Source organism: Phyllostomus discolor, chromosome 8 (assembly GCF_004126475.2).
Source record: "Phyllostomus discolor isolate MPI-MPIP mPhyDis1 chromosome 8, mPhyDis1.pri.v3, whole genome shotgun sequence".
Classification (NCBI taxonomy): domain Eukaryota; kingdom Metazoa; phylum Chordata; class Mammalia; order Chiroptera; family Phyllostomidae; genus Phyllostomus; species Phyllostomus discolor.
Window position 1 is genome coordinate 19,863,323 of NC_040910.2, and position 7,258 is coordinate 19,870,580.

The 7,258-nt window shown below is 51.1% G+C and overlaps 1 non-coding gene across 1 annotated transcript; it reads left to right on the forward strand.

The window, feature by feature from the left end:
- Positions 1–6,360: 6,360 nt before the first annotated feature.
- On the forward strand, positions 6,361–6,494 carry LOC114504408. Its single transcript, XR_003685181.1, has one exon. It is a non-coding gene; the product is annotated as a small nucleolar RNA SNORA42/SNORA80 family (small nucleolar RNA).
- The last annotated feature ends 764 nt before the right edge of the window (positions 6,495–7,258 follow it).

Below are 7,258 nucleotides of genomic sequence, written 5' to 3' on the forward strand. Positions count from 1 at the left end.
ACAAAAATACTAACCCTGAGACTGGGAAGTAAAAGAGACTTAAGTATGTCTGCCACCTCAAGCTGCTTACATACAGATCAGGTCCCCATATTCTCCTTTCCCTCCGATTTACAAAGGCCCAGTTAAAGCGATTCTTACCTGAGCACCCAGGGCTTGGGGAAGGGGTCCCACAGGTCTGCATCTGATCTGGGTACAGGGCTCTCCAGGGAGCGGGGTGGGGGCCTTGATTCCACTGATTCCACGGGTACCCCAGCATAGCCTAGGTGGGTTAACATTTAAACTGGAGAACATTAAAACGGAGAATATTTAAACAGCTCGCACATTTTCTCCCAGCGAACAGTGCTGCTGTGCACATTCGGGTCCATGTCTCCGGGGGCATGTGGGCAAGAATCGGTCTGGAGCGCTGTCTTGCTGGGTGTGTGGTCTTGCTGGGTGTGCAGTCTGCACGCCTCCATCTGAAGCAGACGTTGCTGCGGGCTCCCCAGAGCTGCCCAGGCCCCGCCCACTGCGGTGTGTGACCTCCTGCTCTCCCTCCCTCTGTGACCTCCCAGCTCTCAGAACTGCTGGACTTTTGTGTTTCCTAAACTAAAGGCTGCAAAAATGCTTTTTCATCATGACTTTAGTTTGCATTTTCCTATTTCTGAATGAGCTGGTGCATCTTTGGTGTTATTTGTATGGGCTGTTCAGGTTTCCTTGTCTGTCAATTGCTCCTTCGTGTCCTTTGCCAGTTTTTCTGCTGCGTTGTTCCTCTTTCTTGTTGATTTATTGGAGTTCCGTGCGTAATCCGGTTACCACTCCCCCGTCGGTGATCCATCAGGGTATGGGGGTTTCCTTCAACTTCCCCAAGAAGGAAAAGGATTCCTTTCATGAGCTGCAGACCATGGTTTGATATAAATCTCTAGCACCATTCTAGAACAGATTACTCAGTGGATGATTTGTGAATATTTAGAACAAGAAGTCATAACCCCTGCGAGGGACACAGATCACCGAAAATGAGTCACACCGGACTCTCAGCCTTGTCTTGGTAGGGTTGCCACTGATAAGGGGGTGACACTTGTAAATGATGAGCCACCGAGCGCTTTCACAAACAGTATCTCATGACAGCCTGAGACCAGCATTGCCACTGTCCTTGTTGTAGGGGCTGGAAGAGAGAGGCCTTACACAGCTCAGTGGAGTGGCAACTGAGGAAGAACCTGGCCTGACAGGCCAGGGGACTGCTGAAGTTTTTGTGCTGGGATGTCAGCAAGGCCTTTGACCTTGGCCTTGTCAACACGTGGAGAAATGTTGACTGACTCATCTATGTCAGATGTGCTGCGGAGTCGGTCCTGTGGGAATTTTCTGGACACCTGCAGGGGGCACTGTACTGAGCCCATTCAACAAGCTCATCAATGTCTTTTAAAAGGGCAGAGGTGACCAGCAAATCATATTTGTAAATGGCTTGAAACGGAAGTAGGATAAAAAATTATTAACACATGAGCCAATTCAAGCCAAATGCAGATGCTGGAGACACAGGGAAAGAGGTCTGTCCACATCTTTCCTCCTCCCCTCCCTGATTTCAAAGACCCAGCCAAGGAGGAGGCCAGAGGGCAGCTTTGGGCGGGGCGGGGGGGGGCGGGGGCGGGCAGGCCGAGAGGCCGGGCGTCCTGTGGGGGTGGGATGGAGCACAGGAGCCAGAGGCTAAGTCTATGTCTAATTTAGACTGAGTCCCAAGGGCAGGAGCAGTGTGAGAAAGGGCATCTGAGGTCGAGGTTCCGGAGGGGGCTGGGGGAGCTGGAGAGGAGTGGGGCTGAGCTGGGGGGTCGGGGGGAAGGACCCAGAATCAACAGGGCTATTGTCAGAGGCCCGAAGTCTGAGGGCCCTGGGCTCCCTTGTAGGTACCAGTTAAGGACAAGCAGGGTTAGGAGAATAAAAAAAAACACCCGCACACAATTGTGCACGTGCTAGGTGTCGTGTCCAGACAGGAACAGGCCCTGTCCAGGAGAGACACTGTAGAAAAGACCCGCAGATCCAGAACAGTCAGGGCATTCCAGCTCCAGGTCTTCTGACTCGGCGTTGGAGGGATAGTTAAGGATCAAGTTCAAGGAGCACCTGATTTTCGCAGGAAGGTAGAGTGCAGAGGCAGGAAGGGTGGCCCTGTAAGGGGAAGTATCCCCTGGATTGTGGGCCAAAGGAAACCATGAAAAGTTTCTTTGTTTTTTATTTTATTTTATTTGTACATTTTTTCTTACTTGCAACAACCTCTCCCTGAAATGCTCAGAAGTTTCAATATTCCTCCCAGAGAGAAAGAAAGAGAGAAAAAAAAAAACATTTGAGAATATATTAGTCAAGACTAATTTTCTTTCTTTTTTCCTCAGAACTCCCAAGTGGTAAACATTCATTGTCATTTTTGGAAAATACAGTAAAGTACTAAGAAAATAAAATTTCCCATGCTCCTATCCACTGTTATTATAGTTCCAGTGCATGATTATTTCCAGGCCCACATATGCCAGTAGATAAACTTGTGTTTGTTTATTTTGCCAAATTGGAATCATAATTGTGTGTTCGGTAACCTGCTTTTGCACTTAATGATTTATTGTGAGCGTTTTCCCATATTCCCCAACCACGCAATTTGTAATGGCCACCTAACATTCCATTGTACAAACATCTCGTAATTTATTTCACAGACCCCTTGCTGCTAGACGTGCATGAATGTAAATCCTGAGATGCAATCTGGACATGAATCCAGACAAACAAGCCCGAGCGCTTCAGCTCTGCCCTTAGGAGACGACCGCGAGGAGCCAGGAAGCCCGCTGCTGCATGCTGGAGCGGCCCCCACAGGCTGGGTCCCCCCGCTGTCAAGGGCAGCTGTCCCCCAAAGCTCCCAAGTGATCGCGCCGAGTGCTCCGCAGCATCGCCCAGACCCGCAGCCCTCTGCCCTCTCCACGCCGAGGGACTCGGGTCACCAGGACTCACAAGCCTATCCAACTCGGTCCCAGGAGAAGCCAACGCTGGGCATTTGTGCCCCAACTCTCGTCCCTGTTCCCTTTCCACGCCCCCTGCAGGCGCCGACAGCTCCGCTCACCACACCCACAACTCCGCTGTGGTCCGTGCACGCTACACATCCCATTCCATCTCTGAGCCTTCCTTTCCTCTCTGTGTCGGTGGAAACCAGGCTGCTCCCCGCCCCCCCACTCAACAGGACACCGCTCCCCTTGGAGCCCCCACCGCCACCCCTTGCCACTTCCCTTGTCTGGAAAAACCACGGCTTATTTGAAGCTCGGGCCGGCCAGCTCAACCCCGTCTGTCTTTCGCCACTGCTGTCTCTACCAGCCTCTGGTCCTCCATGGTATTCATTAATAATGTGCACTTCTCCTCAGCCTGCACTTCTGTCACGGTTCACAGCGACTCTGATATCCATGTGGAGGACCCTCCAACACCACGTCTGCCAGGGTCCTGTATGAGTTTCCAACCCGGGGGTTAAGATAACAAAATTATTCTTCCACAGTCCTAGAGGCCAGAAGTCCCGGATCTCCTGGGTGTGTCTGTGTCTGCTGCTTTCTGAGATGAGGGTAGTTGCTGGATTTAGGGCACGCTCAGGTAATTCAGGATTCCTGATTTAATTACATCTGCAGACTCTTTTCCAAGCAGGTCGCATTCACGGGTTCCAGGGCATGAGCATACCTTTTTGGGGGCCGCCATTTACCCTTATCCCGCTTCCCACTCAACTTTCCTTGACTCCACGGGCCTCAGTTTCTCTCCCCTTTTCCTCTGTTTAGCGTCAAAGCAAAGCTTCTCCAAGTCGTCTACACACAGTATGGCCTCTGCCTGGCCGCCTACCGTGAACTCTGCAATCCCCTCCGGCCTAGGTCTCGGCTCAGTCGCCCTCCATTCACTCCTCTCATCAAGGCCACCTGTGACTCCCTGTTGTCAAGTTCAAGTTGGTCTCATATGACCGTCCTGTAAGTTTTCTCCAATCCCTCTCCTCTCGTGTTTGCCCCGATTCAGTCCTCTCTAAATTTCCCTCCGATCCCACCACCCACTTCTAACCAGCTCCCTTCACCGGGCCACCCTCTCCCCGACCTGTATAATATGCCATCTCATTCTTCTCTCTCCCTCTCTCTGTTCTTTGTGTGTGAGAGAGAGAGAGGGGAACGGAGAGTGAAAGAGAGGGAGAGAAACATCGGTGTAAGATGTTTACATTAGTTGCCTCTCGTGCGTGCCCCAACCAGAGAAAGAATGCACCACCTGGCGTGCCCAGAAATCGATGGAGGACCTTCAGCTTTGCTGAATGACACGCAGCCAACCGAGCCGCGCTGGCCGGGGTCGTCCTCCTCTTTGAGTTTCTTTTCCCTACATGTCCTCACATGTGGCTTTAAATGTCATCCATTGGCTGATGTCTGTCCAACTTATTCCTCTATTCAAATATCCTTGACCTCCAGACTGTTGCACCCATCCAAGTACCAGCTTAGCACCTGCTTCAGCTATTTCAGGGGCAGCTCAAACCAAACATTTCTTAAATGTGACCCTCGATTCCCACCGGCTTCGACCCCATCTGTTTTCTCCATCGGGTCCTCCAAAACGGTACGCCCATCTTGCTGGTAACTCGAGCCTTGTGGAAAAGTTCCTGGAGATAAAGTCCTAGTGTAGGAAACTCTGAGTAAATTGTTTGTGCCACTTGTTAAACGTTCAGAGATCTTTGACATGTTTTCTTCACGAATAACAAGTGAGGCTTTGAAGCTCCCGACTTTATCAGCTCTGGAAAGAGTTACGGGGATTTTTTTTTAAGTAGGTAGTTTCCTTTACTTGGGATTCTTTCCCTCTTTGAGACGCTGGTTGATTCATCGAGGGCTTTTAGATGCAAGCAGTGGACACAAACTGTGGCTGATTCAAGTAGAACATATAGTTCCTGGAGAGCTCACGGAGGGCCGCCGGTAAGAAGGGACACTGTTCCCTTCCAAGGGAAGCCCTCAGACCAGCACTCCCCCAAAATCATGCCCTGGCCCCCGCTCAGCTGCCATCACCGTCACTGTCTGAAAGATGAGGTCCTCGTCCCTGACTCTTTGCGTCACAAATTCAGAGTTCAAAGCCAGGAGCAGACAGAGCTTCCTGGCTGAGCCTGGGTCGGCGTCTCTGCCCCAGTTTCCCAGGATCAGGGAAAGGACATGTGGGCCATGTCAACAGCCTCCCTCACGACTCCTCCAGTGTCACCTCTGGGCAGCCTCCCAGGTGACCAGTACCCAGGGCCTGGTGCTGAGGGCTTTCCCAGGTCTTGTTACCTTTCAGAAGAGATGACAAGTTCACGGCAGCTGTGTCACAGAAGCCGTGTGAGACTCTGGAGAGGAACTGTGGCTTGGGGTGGGGAGGGTTTAGTTTATGCCCTTCTGAAGGTCTGGCCCCCAGTCCGTCCCACTGGCCAGCAAGCCCTGCAGGCTGTGTGTCAGTGGCTGTCTTGGTATCCATGCTGGGCCTCTGCTTCCATGTTCTACAAGAAACATGTTGCCAATGTTTTGTCCTCTTTTTGTAATCAGAGGGGCTGAGGACCCTTTGCCAACATGAATACGGGGTAAGAAGCCAGGACATGGTTGTGACGAAGCAGCGGGAATTTTCTCAGCTGGGTGCTTCCTTGTTTCCTCCCTCTGCCCACCAAGACTGGGGGGAGGAACTGGACTCCCCTTTCTTTCAAGCATTACCTTACCACCCTACTGCTTCCCCTGGCACTTACAGTGGAAACTCGCCGCGTCCATTTCCAGCTCGGTATGGAATCTACTTGCATTCTGGCCACTAGAGCAGTATTTCTTTCCTCCACGGGGTTGGGTGGTGAGCTTTGCCCTGGTTTCTGAGGTCTCATGTTCACCACGGTAAGCCAGGCCTCCTTTTTGCCCCTGTTGTTGTTTTTTTTTTTTCCTTCAGAGAAGAGCAAACAAAGGCAGATATCTAGCAAAGGTGCCCCAAATGCTAAAGCTGTTGTCCTCAGAGTGTGCCTGACAGTCACCCGCGTCAGCAGCCTCTTGAAGGGCATGTTCAAAATAAAAGCCACGAACTCCCCACCAGCCCTCCCCTCATCAGCGTCTTCAGCAGCAGAGCCAAGGAAACTGCACTTTTCTTCCATTCCCAGGTGACAGGTGTGCTCTGTCCTTTGAAAACCACGGGCCCAGACGGGCTGGGGGAGTCAGGACAGTGACGGAGTTTGAAGTCTTAGTCCTGGGTCCTCTGCCCCTCCCAGTACGTGAGGGTCAGTGTGGGCAGAGGGCAGCGGGTGAGCGCTGTCCGACAGTGTCCCCCGTCTGCTCCACAAGCATTTGGTGGTCGGTCATCTGTTACGTGCAAAACCCATGCCAGGAAGGATTCAGAGCCTCCTCAATCTCAAAATTGTGTCAGGACACAAGGGTTTGGATTTATGGCAGGCCCGTCCCCCTGGGTCTTTCATAGTACCCCACGCCAGGGCAAACCGTGACCTTGAACTCTCCTCTGGCCTCCATCCATAGGCCACAGACACTGAAGCAGGTTACACAGTGGAAAAAAAAAAAAATAAAAATTGCATTAGGCCTACTAGTTCTTTTTTCTGTCATGTAAAATAAGGAGCCTAATGAATGGAGTTGGAAGGTCTTCTAGTTCCCATTCCTGTAATTTGTGAAGTGGGTGGATTTAGCCATGACTGCTTCCTAGACTCTCTTTAAGAGAAAAAGGAAAATGTTCAAACACACACACAAAGGCACAAAGAATAATTTAACAGATAACCATGTGCCAGCACCAATATTGAACAAACACACTTCCACGTGTTGCAATAGTTCCCCTGCATCGTTTTTAAAACAAGAAATCTTCATAAACAGCCCTGGAGTCCCCCCACCACCATCCTGTTCCCTCCTCCCCACAGTAATTCGGGTGAGGCTGGGATGTGTCCTTCACCGTGGTTGTTGTTGTTCAGTGCAAAGTGCCGTACTATGTGTCGTTTCTGTTCCTTTGTAGGGACAAAAAGCCTGTGGCATGTTTTTGCCTCACCAAATGCATATTAATGCAGGTGCACTGTCTTGTTCCTTTTGTCTGGTGTGTGGTACCCCAGTGGAGGAGTGTCGCCCCAGTTGCTTTAGCCTAGGTCCCCTAGGGGTCGACACTTCCTACCGCCATTCCTGCTATGCAGATGATAACAAAGTGCCACCCCTTCCTACCGTGTCCCAGTGCCACTTACACTCCCACTGAACTCCTTTCCTATTCTGTCATCCGAAATTCCACTGTGTGCTAATTTTATGATAATTAGAAAGGAAGCCTTTCTCTATTTCCC